The sequence below is a fragment of the Gorilla gorilla genome, chromosome 10 (assembly GCF_029281585.2).
Source record: "Gorilla gorilla gorilla isolate KB3781 chromosome 10, NHGRI_mGorGor1-v2.1_pri, whole genome shotgun sequence".
Taxonomy (NCBI): domain Eukaryota; kingdom Metazoa; phylum Chordata; class Mammalia; order Primates; family Hominidae; genus Gorilla; species Gorilla gorilla.
Window position 1 is genome coordinate 125017497 of NC_073234.2, and position 17504 is coordinate 125035000.

Consider the following 17504-nt stretch of genomic DNA (forward strand, 5'->3'; position numbering starts at 1 on the left):
GCAGAGTCTTAATTGCATTCTGAGCATCATCTAATTTTAGTTAAATGTAATGTAATCAGCAGCAGATGTCTGAAATAAAATATGAATTATGAATATGATGAAATTTCATTCTTGAATAAAAAAGTAATTTGCTATTTAGTTCATTAAAGTCATAGAGGTTTATTAGGAGCAGGTATATATGGCCCGATGAGGGTATATATTAAGTGATATCTGGGAGACAGAAACCCCAAAGGGATGGGAAACTTCATCCAGGAGAGTTCAGTTATGATTAATGACTGTGGGGGCTGGAGAGGCTCCTGGGGACCCTGAGTTTACCCAGGCGGAGAATTCCCTCGGGCTCTTTGAGGAAGGCCCTGAGTTTTGGGACAAGGGGACTTAGAGAGGAAAGCCCTGGGTGCTGCCTCTGAGCCCTGTCCCACCCCTGACACCCACCCCCACCTCCTTGCCGCTTCCAAGATGGGCACAGTGGAGAGCTGGCTCCTTGGACATTGCTCTATGCAGGACACTCACCTGGGCCTGGTAACACAGCATGAGGTGGTGATCAGCTTCTTACACACTGAGCAGAGATTGGGGCTCTGCCTCTCGCTGTGTGACCTCAGGCCAGAACCTCAGTTTCCCTTTCTATACAAGGGGACTAATCATAGTACCTATCAGACACTCTGAACAGTACCTGGAATGTGGCAAAGCCCTCATTTAGCGTTAGCTGCTGGAGTTGCTGTTATTAGCTGTAGAGGTCATATTTTAAATTAGTATTAAAATGCCTTCTTTTGTTTTCAGTGTGTGTGTGTGTGTATGTGTGTGTGTGTGTGATGGAATCTCACTCTGTTGCCCAGGCTGGAGTGCAGTGGCACGATCTTGACTCACTGCAACCTCTGCTTCCCGGGTTCCAGTTATTCTCCTGCCTCAGCCTCCCGAGTAGCTGGGATTACAGGTGTGAGCCACCACACCTGGCTAATTTTTGTATTTTTAGTAGAAATGGGTTTCACCATGTTGGTCAGGCTGGTTTGGGACTCCTGACCTCAGGTGATCCACCTGTCTCGGCCTCCCAAAGTGCTGGGATTACAGGCATGAGCCACCGCACCCGGCATGTTTTCATCTTTTTTGTTTGCTGTTTAGAGATAGGGTCTCACTCTGTCACCCAAGATGGAGTGCAGTGGTACCATCATAGCTCACTGCAGCCTCCCAACTTTGGGCTCAAGCAATCCTCCTGCCTCAGCCTCCCAAGTAACTGGAACTACAGGGAACACACTACCACACCTGGCTAATTTTGTATTTTTTATTGTTTTGTGGAGACAGGGTCTCACTATGTTGCCCAGGCTGGTCTTGAACTCCTGGCTTCAAGTGATCCTCCTGACTTGGCCTCCCAAAGTGCTGGGATTATAGGAGTAAGCCATGGCACCTGGTCTGTTTTGTCTTGTAAGCAGCCTGTGATGCAGATCATAAGTTCTAGTCTGTTTTTTTTAGCTGAGGCTGAGGGAGGTTAAATGATGTGTCTGCATTTGCACAGTGAATAATTGCCAAAGTCGAGATTTGACCCAGAACCGTCCTGCTCCCGGTGTTCCCTGCTACATCCAGAGCAGTGCCAGGACAGCTGGCGGGAGTCCTGGCTGAGGATTCTGGAGGGGGTGGCTCATCAGCCCCAGAAGGAGACAGAGAAGAGTGAGGGACAGGCGGGTAGGATCTGCCAGAAGATGCTCTGGTCAGGTCGGGGACAGAGGCTGCCTCTCCAACCTCCCACTTCACACCAACCAATGATTTCCTGCAATTATCTGGAAAAGATTAATTAGTAAAGTGCACCATATTGACTGAAGGCCGCCCCGGCGATCGATAACTTGGGAAAGTCTCCCAGGTGCCCGGAGAAAAAAACCGAACTGGAAAGTGGGGGAGGAGGCTCAGCTGTGGCGGGTCTGAGACTCATTTTGCAACCCTGGGGTTGTCCACTCGGCTCTCTGGGTCGGAGCCAGCTCTGCGTGACTCCCTCTTGGCTTCAAGCAAGACCTTTTTGCCTCTCTGAACCTGTTTCCCCACATGTAAAGTGGGGGGCTGGACTGACCCCTATCCAGGGATCTTCCTTCTACTGGAGGGAGTTCTGGGAGGAGAGCAGGCACTCTGGGGGTACCGGGGGCTGATGGGGTGGCTGCTGTGGAGGGAGCCCCCTTCTCTAGGGCTTGACTTTCCGCTGCTGATGTGGAAGACAGCTGGAGACCAAGGAAGGCTCAGGGATCCATGGTGGCTGCCATCTGAGGGTGAAAGAGAATGTCTGGTCTGAGGAAGACCAACGTCTGCTGGCTGTGGTTTCTGGCAGGGCAAAGAGTCAAGTGTGTGCATCATATGGGTTAAGATGATAAGCCAGGGAGATGGGGGAATAATAACTCCAAGTCCCCACTTCCCCAAGCATTGCCCTAAGGGTCTCCTTGCCTCTTTGAACCTCAGTATCCTTCTCTGTAAATAGTGCGGTCCTGTTGAGCTGCTGGGAGTCTCCGAAGGGTTGGTGTAAGCCCATGGCCCAGCCCGGTGCCTGCACAGAGCAGGTGCAGGGTCAACAGAAGCTGCTGTCACAGTGAGCTGCTATAGTCTCCCCCAAGCCCCAGTCAGTATCCCAGCAGGACATGGCATTCCGCTGGGATGGTACCAGCGAAGAGAGTTTAGTAAAGGGAGTTCTGTAAACAGAGTTGCAAACCAAACAGGGATGGTGAGACCCTCAGGGTCGGGAAACAGCAAGGACCCCCCTTCTCATTTCCAAGGTCTGATGGGGCAGAAACGGAGTTACCAGATCCCACAAGGAGCTGGAGCCATGGAGAGGGGTGCCACCAGGTGAGCAGGAGCCTTCGTCACAAAGGGACAGATTATTGCCAGGAATGCAGCACTTAAGCCAGCTGAGTTGGGCAGAGACACCCCAAACTCTCCCTCTGCCCGCTCGCAGCCTCCCATTGGATGATTCCACCTGAAACTTAGAGGACAAGTTGCCCCTGGATGCTGTCTATGGAGGTCAGCTTCCCAGGGTAAAGAGCCAGGCAGGGAACAGGAGAACGGACCAATGGTAAAAGGGAAAAGCCTACCGCAGCCCTTCTTCCCAGAAATTTGGAGAAGTGTTTTATGGGAGGAGTCTTCTGGGTGGCAGTGGGCAAGAGGGGGTCTTCACCAGGCAGAGACTTCACCCCATGTTGCAGACCCTGAGTCCCATGAGGCCTCACCTTGCCCATGAGAAGAATCTCACTTCACGCCCAGCACTCCTGAAACAGAGCTCCTTGGGAGTTGCAAGGATGTCAGACACGCCTGCGTTTGCCAATTTCCAGCTTATTTGCTTATGCCCTGGATGTAGCGGCTTCACCTCTCTGAGATGAAATGACACCGCATCAGCAGCGTCCCCAGCACGGTGCTTGATGTGTAGTGGGGGCTCACAAAGCACTCCCTCCCTCCCTTTTCCACCTTCTTTCTAATAAGCCACCCGTACCACCAGCCATTTGTCTAATAGTGATTGGGCTCCTGCCACGTGCCAGGCCTGCACCGGGCCCCGGCCCAAGCTGCTGCAGAACTGAGAATCATTTGTCCTGAAACAAACACTGTCTGAGCATCTCCTCCGAGCCAGACTCTGGGGACACAGCGGCCACAAGACAGCTCTGGCCCCTGCTCCTGTGAGGTCCACGGTGTCTCAGGGAAGCAGACTGGAAGCTGGAGTTTGGGTGTTTGGGGTTTTAATGGGGTGTTGGGAGGGCCTGGATGCCAGTCAGCAGCATCCATCAAGGAAAGAACCCCTCCAGTATTCTCAGCCCGACATCTGGGAAGGAGTCCTAGATGGGGTTCTCAGTGTGCAAGGCCCCAGCACACAAGTCCAAGTGGCCCTCAAATCCTGGGCCTGGAGGGGTCTGGGAGGGCTGGACCACTCAGGTACTTTCCCTCCACTCACCCCCAGGACCACCGCCCACCACCTCACCTCCCACCAGGGCCTGAGGGCGCTGGCCTGCTGCCCCCTGGCCACTCCCTGGCCCAGGCCAGCCGCCTGCCCCTGCTCTATTCATCAAGGGCATGACAACTGAAATTCATTTGAAGATGAAGAAAGTGCCCGCTAATCCGTTCTGCAAGACATTGATAGACTAGCAGCTCAGGGAGAATTGCACGGCAGTAATGAAATTAGGCTAAAACTGCTGGCGGATTGCAGATAATTGCCCTTGTCTGTCACTAGGAATAACATCTCCCAAATCCAACACAATGATTGTTCAAGTTGCAGGAATTTCTTTTCTTTTCCTTTTTTTTTTTTTTTTTAAAGGCAGGAGAGGCAAGGCCAATCCGGGTCTTGGAAGCTTTGCCTGGGCAGCAGCCTGGGGTGTGGGAAGTGGGCATCTGTATACTCACCACCTCCCCTGCCCAGCCTCAGCCAATAGGGATGGGGGTACAGGGCAGGAGGAGGAGGTCAGGACATTTTTCCCTGGATGCCCTCCACTCGCATATTCCAGCCAGTAAGGTCCTGGGTGGAAAGCAGAGAGGGAGCAGGGAATCTTGGGGAGTGGGGCCTAAGCAGTGACAGCTCTGGATTTGTTTTTGTTTTTGTTTTGAGACAGGGTGTCACTCTGTCACCCAGGCTGGAGTGCAGTGGTGCGATCATAGCTCCCAGCAGCCTCGAACTCCTGGAGCCAAAGCGGTCCTCCTGCCTCAGCCTCCCATGTGGCTGGGACTACAGACACATGCCACCAGACCGAATTGACAGCTCTGGATTTTTATGAGATTGAGTCTGGCTGGAAGAAGAGTCATAAAGTCCCACTTCCATTATGTTGAGGCAACATCCATTCCACACATAAGAGAATGGACTGAGGCAGGGCAGCTCAAGCCCCACTAAGCCACTCCCCAAGGCTGCTATGGGGTCTAGATTCTCAGAGAGGAAAGTTCTGAGAAGGGACTCTTTATGGACTCAGTGGTTTCCTAGGCTGTTGGCGTGATCAGCGCATAGCTGGCTGTAGTTAATGCTGCCTGAGTGAATGACGTCAGAGAGCATTCAATGTCAGCAACAGCACATTTGAATGTCAGCATGATGGGCTTGTCATGTGTTAGCATTATGGCATGTGTGCATGTCATCGGATGATGTCATAGAAGATTTGAATGTCAACATCGTGCTATGTTCCAATGTCAGCAGCCCAGAAAGCTTGACTGTCCTTCTCCTAGGTGGTTGGAGTGTCAACATCATGTTTTAGCACAGGCAGATGAGTGACTCAGAGAACGGGGAGCTGTAAGGAGTGCTAGGGATTGGTCCAAACTTCACTTGACAGATGAGGAAATGGAGGCCCAGAGAAGTTAAGTGATTTGCCCAAGGTCACACAGCAAGAAGGATCCTAAATGTAAGCTTCATCAGAGTCACAGTTTGGGCTAGGTCAGCCCTTGGAGAACTTGTAACCCTTTCTCTCCACCAGGTCCCTCTGGTCCCAGTCCCCCTGGGGTGCTGGTTCCTGGTCCTCAGTTCTTGGGAATATGCCCATGCTCTGAAACTGATTGCAGAAATTCCCAGAATCCTTTGGCCTGCTAACCATGGGTTAGTCAATTTCGCTCATCAGCCCCAGCCATGGAAGGAGTCACGCTTTCCCTATCCTCATTCCTTTTGATCAAAAGGAGTCTGTTGAGGGCTTCTTATGTCCAAGGAAGGGTGCTGAGAATGAGATGAGGCCATGAGGAAGATGGCAGAGTGGACTGGAGCCATAGAGGAGGGAGATGTGATCCCCATTGAGGGCTTATGTTTGGGAAGACTTCAGGAAGAAGTTGACTTTTGACGGGGGTTTTGAAGGAGCCGAAAGGTTTTCACCTGCAGCCTCAGCCAGAGTTGGAATTGGGAGAGGGGCTAGGTATGGTGATAGAAGACATTTGCCCCCAAAATGGGGAAGAGGCCCAGATAATGGGGGTAGAGGTGGTGGTACAGTACCCGATGATGTAGAGCCATTTATTATGGTCTTTCTTTTCATCAGATTTCATCGACAACCTCCAATACCCCTGGCAGCCCTGGAAGAATCAGTGATTGTCAAAGTGTGGTCCACAGACCTCTGCGGGTCCCCAAGACTCTTTCAGGGTTTCTGGGAGGTCAAAACTATTTTCATCATAACGCAAAGATGTCCTTTCATCAAAGTACTTGCCAGGCCTGACCCTACATAGCTTTGGAGATGTAGACACAATCGGGCACATTCAGGGTAGCACGGCTACAGACAATACAAAGATATTATTGGCCTTTTTCACCATGTTGACATTTGCACTCAGGGTGCAAAAGTCATGGGTGGCTACAACTGCTGGCTTCGTAGCATCGACCAGAGCAGTGGAACCACACTGGGAGAGAAATCATCTCTTTCTTCATCTTAAATACTCTTGGCGAAAAAGCCAGTTTCACTTAAGAATGCCCTTGATGAAAATTTAAAGGGTCTGGGCGTGGTGGCTCACACCTGTAATTCCAGCACTTTGGGAAGCTGAGGTGGGAGGATCACTTGAAGTCAGGAGTTCGAGACCAGCCTGGTCAACATGGTGAAACCTTGTCTCTACTAAAAACACAAAAATTAGCTGGGTGTGATGGCGGGCGCCTGTAGTCCCAGCTACCTGGGAGGCTGAGGCAGGAGAATCGCTTGAATCTGCAAGGCGGAGTTTGCAGTGAGCCGAGATCATGCTACTGCACTCCAGCCTGGCGATAGAGCAAGACCCTGTCTCAAAAAAAAAGAAAAAAATAAAATTTAAAGGTATTAATTTAAAAAATCTCAACCTTCGAACATACCACTTCTAAATATTCTGTGTGACAAAATGGGAAGTATGTACAACAAGAACCCTCTCTCCTGGCTCCGTCGTTGCTTGAGACAAGCACTGTGTGACTGGGTTGCAAGCTGCGCTAGCCACTCTTCATGGAACACCATTTGTACTTGAAAGAACAACCAACCAACAAACTATAGCCTTTCAGACTGGGACATTGGCAGATATTCTCTTAAAAATGAACAAAGTTGCCTGTCAACTGACAGTATTTGTTGCCAATGATAAAATTTGACTTGCAAGCAAAAATTAGAATTTTGGAGAACTTGTGTCTGCCACCGTGGGTTTGACAGCTTCCTACTTAAATACTTTCCCAGAGACTGGTGGTATATTAGTGAATGTGACTTTTTTGGATATTGTATTATGAAATGTGACATCATCTAGAAGAGATGCATAATTCAGTAAACCAGTATTTTTTCCAATGACCAATGCATCATGTTACAAAATGAATAAAAGACCCATTCAAAGTGCAAAGCAGACCAGTGGGTTTTAACAGAGTAGGAAGAGCTCATTGATGTGGTTTCAGATACCATATTGTAACAAACCATTGAGAAACTACCACTTGTGAAGATCTGGTTTAGTATCCAAGAAGGATATCCATAATTATCTGAGAAGGCTATTAAAATACTCTTTCCTTTTTGAGCCAAATATCTGTGTGAAGCCAGATATTCTTCCCACACTTAAACCAAAACATGTTGCAACAAGCTGAATGCAGAAGCACATATGAGAATCCAGCTGTGTTCTATTAAGCCAGTCATTACAGAGATTTGCAAAAATGTTAAACAATAAATGAATTCCCATTTTATGGGTGCTGAAACTGGGGTTTAGAAAGTGGCAGAGCTGCGCCTTGGATCAAATCCCTTTCTCTGCTGTGCCTCAGTCTCCCCATCCGGTCGCTGACCTAGAAGCTGATGAGCAAAGGTCTTCTCACATCTCCTGCCCAGGCATCAGTGCCAGGCTCTGGCCCCTTGGCCCTCTTCCCCACCTGCTGCCCAAGGTGGGCGGGGTCCAGGCCCTGGGAGGCTGGTGGCCAGCCTCACGTCCCCAGGCCTGGCAAGGAGATGACCAGGGTCGTTTGCAGTAATGAATCGTGGGCGGGTGGCGGCCGGGTGAAGGAGTGCGCCGGCCATGGCCCGTAATGCCTCACACGCCAGGTCTGGCACGGGTAATTTACTGCCACCGACAATAACATATTTCACTTCCCGTCGCCCCGATGAAGATTAGTTGTGTTTGAAAGTGGCTGAGTACACAGTCAATTCCGCTTAAACGTTTACAGTCAACTGAGCACAGATAATGCCCCCTCCGAACATGTGTCTGTGCCTCCTGCAGCTCGGGGAGGGGCTCAGAGCAGAGGAAGGGGGTCCCCGCCCCCAGGAAGGGACTGCAGCTGCTGCTGCACCAAGACCCAGGCTGTGTAGTGGGAGGGATTTGGGAGCTGGGGGCTGGGCTGAGATCTATAGCTTCCTTTGATGCTCCCCTCCCCCACCTCTTTTCAGATTGTCCTTTAAAATCATTCATTCAACAAACACTTTGCTAAGGACCTCTGTATAGCCTTTGGGTACAGGGAGAATTCAAAGCCATGATTATATTTGATTCTAGCGACATCCTAGGAGGCATATTTGCTCTCCAGTTTCCAAAAGAAGGGAAGTTAAGGCTCAGGGAGGCTCAATAGCTTTCCCGAGGTCACATAGCTGGTGCCATGCAGAGTCAGGATTTGAACCCAGGCCTGATGGGGTTTCTGAGTCTCATATTATTCCTAGTGGTCCTGATTGTACAAGTTTGAGCCCTGGCCTGGGCTCGATTGTCTGCCCTGTCCAACAATGGCCCCACAGCTGCTAGAGGAACTCTAGATTCATATTCCCTGTACACCTATATTTGGGTTGACCAGTAGACTCTGGTTTGGAATCCCTGGGTCAGGTAGGGGGTCCTATGGCAGGGCTGGGGTAATTTGAGCCTGAAGTCATTTAAGCCTGGACAGAGGAGGCCTGGAATTTTTCTTGTCAGGTGAAGGAGTTTGCTTCTGAGAAGCAGGCTTCTTTTCTTTTTTTTTCTTTTTCCTTTTTTCTTCTTTTCTTCTTTCTTTCTTTTCTTTTTTTTTTTTTTTTTTTTTTTTTTTTTTTTTTTGACAGGGTCTTACTCTATCACCTAGGCTGGAGTGCATTGAGGCAGTCATGGCTCACTGCAGCCTCAACCTCCTAGGCTCAGATGGTCCTCCCACCTCAGCCTCCCAAGTAGCTGGGACCACAGGTGCACACCATCATCCCCAGCTAATTTTTTTTTTCTTTTTGAGATGGAGTCTCACTCTGTTGCCCAGGTTGGAGTGCAGTGGTGCCATCTTGGCTCACTGCAACCTCCGCCTCCTGGGTTCAAGCCATTCTCCTGCCTCAGCCTCCCGAGTAGCTGGGACTACAGGCGCCCACCACCATGCCCAGCTAATTTTTGTATTTTTTGTAGAGACTGGGTTTCCCCATGTTGCCCAGGCTGGTCTGGAACTACTCCTGGACTCAAGCAATCTGCTTACATCAGCCTCCCAAAGTCCTCCCAGGTGTGAGCCACCACACCTGGCCAACAAACAGGCTTCTTTTTTTTTTTTTTTTTTTTTCCTGAGACAAAGTCTCATTCTGTTGCCTAGGCTGGAGTGCAGTGGCACCGTCTCAGCTCACCACAACCTCCGCCTCCCAGGTTCAAGTGATTCTTCTGCCTCAGCCTCCCGAGTAGCTGGGATTACAGGTACCCACCACTTACACCCGGCTAATTTTGTATATTTAGTAGAGATGGGGTTTCACCATGTTGGCCAGGATGGTCTCAAACTCCTGACCTCAAGTGATCCACCCACCTTGGCCTCCCAAAGTGCTTTGATTACAGGTGTGAGCCACCGCACCCAGCCCAAACAGGTTTCTTGATGAGGGTTGCCCAGTCCAGTCCTGGGGCCCAGCTCCCCACCAGACCCACCCCTGACACTTGCAGGGTGTAGAGTTGGTATGCATGGAGGCCCTGGCCCAGGCCACCCAGCCCTGTCTTCCCAGGGCTGCAGCCAGGACTGGAAAGACCTTGCTTACATATATGTAGATGCCAGCCCACCAGGCCCAGCTCCAGACACACCCACCCCCTGAAACGGCTGCCCCTTGGCCAAAAGGCCTACTCTTACTGGTGGCAGATTTGTCCTGGGAGCATGGACCTTGGGTGGGCTTAGGGAAGGGCCCCTCCGGGCCACAGAAGGGGGCTGAGGGCTGTTGGAGAAGGGGATTCCAGGATCTCAGCTTCTGGATTCGGTCAGGAGAGGGGCAGGCTCCCGGTGGGCACGTCCCCTGTGGGAGGGGGCTCAGCTGGTTCCTCTAAGTAGCAAGCAGGTAGTCCAGGTCCAAGGTGATGCCATCTCCAAGCTATCCTTGCTCATGGCCAGGGGGGTGCTGGGGAGGCCGAGTGGGTGATCTTGGGCCCCTCCATTCCACACCGCTCCCCATCCAAGGCCAGCCTCTGAAGTCCCTGAGGGGCTTCCATGCCGTGGTGACCTCGCCGGCACTGCCCGTCCAAGGCCTGCTATGGAGAAGCAGAGACCCGCTGTGCCTCACCCTGAGGCTGGGCCTTCCATCGCCAGAATCCCACTGCAAATGTCAGACTTTCATGTCTCACTGAAGCCCCGTTACCTGGCAGGTGGCCATTCTCTCAGGGAGGAGCTGTGACTCAGAGAAGGGAGGGTACACAAGGGGGAGGGAGGGGCCAGGGCCCAACTTCAAGTCTGCGTCCCCAGGGGAGGTCCCGGCCCTCTGCCCTGGACCTGTGGTGGGAGGGAGTGTGTGCGCGCACGTGTGTATGTGTGTGTATGTGCGTGTGCAGGTATATGTGTGTGTCTGTGTGTGTGTCTGTGCATGTGTGCATGTGTATGTGTGTGTGTGTGTGCATGTGAGTGTGTGGTCCTGGCCACACATGCACATGTGATAGGGTCCCACATTGTGTCACACTATGTCAGGGGCATCATGCCAGCAGATGCCGTGGGACACTGTCTACTGGGATGACACTGTACCAGACACAATGTGTCTATCCATGTCTGCGGACACTGCTGGGTGCCTCTCTTGTCTGTGATGCAGTTTATCTGTGGCGGTGGGACACTGTCCAGTTGACCCTGGCGGGTGGATGGGCATTGCTTACCTGTGTCTGTGCCACTGTCTGCTGCTGCTGTCCTGCAGACACTCTCTTCTTTATCTGTTTGGGACTCCGTGTGTATCTCTGTAACACTGTGGATGTGTCTGCAAGGAACGGTCCTGGTGACCCTGTGAGTGAATGGAGACACTGTCCCAGGACACTGTAAATCAGACTGTGTGTGACACTTCCCCTAGGAGCCTGGACAGTCAATGTGACACTATCTGTCTCGTGACATCATCCAGGTGGCCTGTGTGTGTCTCTGTGACACCAGCCAGATGGCCTTGCTGGATCCCTGTGGCACTCTCCCCTTGTGACTGTAACTGTGTGCCAAGGCTTGAGACACCCTGCTGGACACTGGCTGCTGGTGACTGCTGGACTCATCCTTGAGTCTCTGAGTCATCCAGGCCACTCCCCTCATCCACCCAGATCCTGAGAAGAGGACTTGCGGCACCAGAAGTCACCACAGAGACCTTAGTCCTCAGTGACCACAGACCAGGGTGCCCACTGCTGGACGGATCTGACACCCGTGGTCTTGTCCACCCTCCTGCCTCCCCACACGGGTGCATCTGTCACCCTAAGCCCTCTCTGTCCTCAGGGGCAGCAGTGGCAGGGCCTTTCGTCCTGGACTGGACCCCGCCCAGCCATTTCCAAATCTGGGAGCCTCTCCAGGGCTCCCAGGACACAGCACCTGTCCACCTATTGAGCCCCTAACAATGGGCCAAAACTGTTCAGACACTGGCGTGCAGTCAAGTCCCTGCCCTTGCCAAGTGCACCATGCTGTGATGTGCTCCGGCCAGGAGCACCCCTCACGAGACCACCCTTGGATGCAGAGCCCCATCCAGCCCCCGCCCACCACATACCTAAAGCTCCGCTGAAGCCTCATGTTCTGGAGGAAAAACAGCCTAGGACAGGAGTCTGTGAACCTGGCTGATGACTCCTTTGCTGTGTGACCCTTAGATATCTTGCTGAACTTCTCTGGGCTAAGACCTGAGATGGCCTAAGGAAGGGCTTTGATGGTTGGGAAGTGCAGTAGAAAAAGCAGAATGCCCTGCACTGGCACAGACTCCTTGTGCCCAGAGGCCGCTGTTTCTCTTAGAACAGCCTCTGAGTCAAGTGCTGTACATGCCTTGTCTCCTCCGAGCCAAGCCCTCTTTGATTTCCACTTTGCAGATGCGGAAATAGGTTCAGAGAGGGCAAATGGCTTGCGTGGAGGCCCCACAGATGACAGAGCTAGGACCAAACCCATACTCAGAATAACCTCTAAGCTCCCAACTGTGGTCTCCAATATGGAGGAGGCATGGCAGAAATTATCTTCCCCTATTACAGATGGGGGAACTGAGGCTTGGAGAGGGGATGTGATGTTTGGGGGTTTCTGAACTCCCCAACCAGTGCTCCCCCACCCCTCCCTAATCCCTCTACCATCCTGAGTGCAACGCACAATGATTAGGGTGAGGGGAGGGTTGGGCAGGAGGAGAGAGCCTGTTGGGGACAAAGGATCCCTGTGGCCACACAATGGTGACAATCAAAGCCAGATGACAGACACTGGGCTCAGGAGCAGCTTGGAAACCACCTGCAGCTTCCTCCAGACAATGGGGTGCCTGTGTTCCTGGGAGGGGCACAATAGTCCCCTGTGTTTGGGGGCCTGCCTCTCTCTGCACCACTCTGGGGGCAGGAGACGGTCATGGCAGCCTCGCCTAGGAGCCAGGCGGGAGGGGCTGGGTAAGCCCCCACATGGTGGAGGCAGGAAAGGGGGAACAGGCAGCCCACCCGCTTGGTATGGTTTGGAAGATCTCTCTTCTCTGACCCAAACACCTCACCAACAACAGCCTGTCACCATGCCTAGAAGTGTGCAACTAGCTCTCCAGTCCCTTGCCTTTGGAGAATCAATTTACACATCTCAGAGCCTCAGTTTCTTCATCTGTAAAATGGAACCGATAGACCTTAGTTGGCAGAAGTGCCATGAAAATTCAATGAGAGAGGCACATTGAGTGACACACAGTAATGGCTTGATAGTAATGGCTTGAGATGAGTTAGTTCCTTTTCAGGATGGATGGATGGATGGACAGAATAGATGAGTGGAAGGATGGGTATGAGGTGAGGGCCTGGGTAGCAACTGGAAGGATGAATGACAGATGGAATAATGGCTGGGGTGATCAGGGAAGGCTTCCAGGAGGAGGCAGACAGGCAGAGAGGAGGGTACTCCAATTCCCTAGCTCCTGGCCTGGATCCTCACACAGAGCAGGTGCTCAGATAACCTTTCTTTTTTTTTTTTTTTGAACACTCTGTCACCCAGGCTGGAGTGCAGGGGCACGATCTCGGCTCACTGCAACTTCCGCCTCCCAGGTTCAAATGACTCTCCTGTGTCAGCCTCCCAAATAGCTGGGACCACAGGTATGCACCACCACTTCTGGCTAATTTTTATATTTTTAGTAGGGACGGGGTTTCACCATGTTAGCCAGGCTGGTCTCGAACTCCTGACCTCAAGTGATCCACCCGCCTCAGCCTCCCAAAGTGCTGGGATTACAGGTGTGAGCCACTGCGCCCGGCCCAGAGAACACTTGTTGAGTGAATGTGTGATGTGCTGCCAACAGGGCCCCTCTCCTTGGATCCCAGGTCTGTGCTGATCAGGCCCTGGGGTTTGTCTGTCCCTCACCAAGGCCCTTCCAGGGGACAGGACAAGGACTCCAGTCCCTCTCTGTGCTGGGGAGAGGTGGCAAAGGCACGAGACTTGGCATCACGTGGTCCCAGCTCCAAGTTCCAGCTCCACCTCTTCCTGGCTGTGTGACTTTGGGCCAGTCCCTTTCCCTCTCTGAGCCTCAGCTGCTGCTTCTCTGTAAACTCGGTGTATCATCCTGACCTCACCCTGGTGTCATGGGCAGCGAGAGGTGATAGAGATGGGTGTCTCCAGTGCACAGCAGGTTCACAGTCTGGCTGCAGCGCAATGGCCGTGAAGGGCTCAGGGCCCAGAGTCAAGACCTGAGTCATGGCCTCTGGAATCCTAACATCCCCCTAACTTCTGTCCTCCAGCCCCTGAACCTTGAAGGGGCCGATGGGACATTTCATAAATTAAAGAGACCGAGCAAGAGACTCTCGAACCACAGCCGCCTCTTAATGGAATTACTGAAAAGGGCTTTTTAATTAAAAATAAGAAGTTTGGGACAGGTTCATATCCATAATTCAGGACCCTGGCACTGCAACCTCCCGTGATTTCATTTCCCTATATTTATGTCTCTCTCTCGCAGTGATCTATGTTGTTAAAATCCTGCATGAAAAATGGGCTCAGCTTTTCAGGTGGAGTTGTAAATATTTACCCTTCCTAATGCAGGTCCCCCCACCTCTGTCTCAGGAAGCTTAGGGGCTTTTAAATGCAGCTTAAGCATCCCAGAGATGTCTCATTAAAATTTAGTCTTGCTTTTCCTTCTGCTGTGTTTAGCACCTACAGGGCAAGGGAGAGTGGCTGGGAGGGGGCCAGGGAGGTGATGGGGGTCGGGTCAGGGGACCCTAGCTAGGTGGGCCTGGAGACCCCTGCACAATCTCCAGAGCCCCAGCCCAGAGAAGAGCCTACAGGGCAGGGGAAGTGCCCGGAGCTGGCTCTTCCTCAGGGAAGGTCATGTCTGCAGTGTTGGCTGTGCTGGCCATGGGCTGTTCCATGTCGCCCCCTTTCAGCCCCCACCTCACAGAGCCTGGGGGGCTTCCTGAGTCACTCCCTTCCCTCCCTCCCTCTCTTTCTCTCTTTCTTTTTCTTTCTTTCTTTCTCTTTCCCCTTTTTCTTTCTTTTCTGTTTCTCTCTCTACCCTCTTTCTTTTCTTTCTCTTTCTTTTTTTCTTTCCTTCTTTCGTTCCTTCCCTTTCTCTTTCTTTTCTTTCTTTCTTTCTTTTTTCTTCCTTCCTTTTCTTTCTTTCTTTCTCTTTCTTTCTTTCTTTCTTTCCTTCCTTCCTTCCTTCCTTCCTTTTCTTTCTTTGTCTCTCTCTCTCTCTCTCTCTCTCCAAGGTCTTGCCCTGTCTCCCAGGCTGGAGTGCAGTGGCACAAACACAACTTACTGCAGCCTCTATCTCCTAGGTTCAAGTGATCCTCCCACCTCAGCCTCCCAAGTAGCTGAGACTACAGGTGCCCACCACCACAGCTCGCTAACTTTTTAAAAATTTATTCGTAGATACAGGGGGTCTTGCTATGTAGCCCAGGCTGTTCTCAAACTCTTGGCCTCAAGCCATCCTCCCACTTCTGCCTCCCACCTTCCCCCTTTCCTTCCTCTGAATTTGCCACACTCTCATGAGCCTCCAGGCCTTCATACCTGCATGGAATACTGGAATAGTTTTCTGCCCTGAGTCACTTTACTTCTCCTTAGTTCCTTCGAGTCTCTGTCTGCACATCTGTTTCTTGGGAGAATGTCCAGGCCTTGGGCTGGGTTAGGGGCCCCTCCCTACATGCTTGCCTTGATAGTGGCAATGTCACAAGCAGCTGTCGTTTCCATCTTGCCACCGCCCCCATCTATTGGCTTCCTGGAGATGGGGAGTGTTTCTTGCTCCCCACCATGTCCCCAGCACCGGCACAGGGTCTGGAAAGTCATAAGCCCTCAGCAAGGGGACATTCAATGAGGGTTGCACGACAGAGGAGAGTCAGGGATTTGCCCAGAGGGTCCTGGGTGACAGCTTCCCTAAACTGCTTTCCGGGCTGTGCCACGTGGCCCTGCCCAGCTCTGGTGGGAGATTCTGAAGGTCTGGGGTGGCCCCCAGCTCGGTTTTGCCCTGACCACAGGTTCAGGGCATGAATCACAGACACACGGGGCAGGGGTCTACTCACAAGGTTTTTGTACACACTGTTGGGTAGACAGTGCAACAGCTTTAGTGAGGTGTAATTTACATACTGCAGAAGGCACACACTGGAAGTGCATCATTCAATGGTTGTCTGGATATTCACAGAGTTTGCAACTAGCACACAATCAATTTTAGTACATTTTCATCATTTCTCTCAAAAGGAAACTCCCTCATTAATAGTCACACACACACACACACACACACACACACACACACACACACACACGATCCATGGCAACCACTAACCTTTCTGTCTCTCTGGATTTACCTATTCTTGGCATTTCATATAAATGAAACTATGTAACATGTGGTCATTTATGATGGGTTTCTTTCACCAAACATGCTGTTTTCAAAGATCATCCATGTCTTCACATGTATCAGAATTTCATGCCTTTTTAACAGCTGAGTAATATTCCATTGTATGGATAGACCACATTTGATTTATCCAGCCCTCAGTTGATGGACATATGGGTTGTTTCTACTTTTTAGCTATTATGAATAATGTTGTTATGAGCATTTGTGTACAAGTCTTGATGTGGATGCATCAAGTCTTCATTTCTCTTGAGTAGATAGTGGAGAGTAGAATTGCTGGGTCTTGTGCTTGGGTTTTTTTTTTGTTTGTTTGTTTTTTAAGATGGGGTCTCACTGTGTTGCTGGAGTGCAGTGCCTACTCACAGGCACAATCATAGCTCACTGCAGCCCCGAACTCCTGGGCTCAGGTGATCCTCCCGCCTCAGCCTCCTGAGTATGCTTGGGACTACAAGTGCACCTTGGCAGGTGTACTTACTTGTATACTTGGGACTACAGGTACACACCCAGCCTTGCTGGGGTTTTGTGATGGCATTTTGGCACTCTGCAGCTTTCTGGCAGCCTCCTGGGTGGTGAGGGAAGGGCCGTGCTGACAGCTGGGAGTGGCAAGAGGGGAATATACAGAGGATAGGAGAGCATTTATCAGCCATGACACCTGGGTAAGTCCCTCCATCTCTGAGCCTTGGCTTCCCCACCCGCCATGCAGGGATAATCGGTGTGCCTCCTGGAGTTGCCGGGGGCCATATGAAATGACAAGTCAGAGTGACAAGCCTCGGTAGCCACTCCCCTTCACCAGGTGTGGGACGGGCCCTGGGAACGCTGCATCAGCTGACAAGCGCTGCTGTTCCTGCCCCTCTTCCCGGGCTGGGTGCTGTCAATCAGCTCCCACACACTTATCTGGGGTCATGGCCCCCTAGTTCTGCCCGTCCTGTGGGTGCTGAGTGAATGTCTCCTCTGCGCAGAGGTGTCCTTGCTCATTTTCCAGCTGATGGAGCCAATTAGTAGTGTCAGGGGGTTCTTCTCACCTGTGATTCCATTATAACAGCCAGAAGGGAAGATGCTACTCCAAGGAGATCATTAAAAAGTCTAAATTATCAGGTACCCAACGCAGCCTCTCCTCTCACTTGCCCAGAGACAGCAGCAAGGGCAGTGGGGGGTTTCCATGGGGTGGGCGGTAGTCAGAGATCAGGGAAGCCCCCGGGCTTGGCTTGAGTGGAGCAGGGCCCCTCCTCCCCCATCCCCAGGCGCTGGCTGCCAGGCATCAGGTGCCCCTGTCCTCTGTGCTGTGGGCCAGTAGAGAGGGGAGGGGACCCAAGGCCTCTCCTATTCCCGAGTGCTTGACTTTCCCTGCCCCAGTTCACACAATCCTCACAAAGGCAGCCCCGGTGATTGTAGAGCCTCAGTTCCCCTGGGTCTGCAAGACACAGAGCCTGTGCTTTGTCAGCCTCAGTGACAGGTCATTGCTGTTATTGT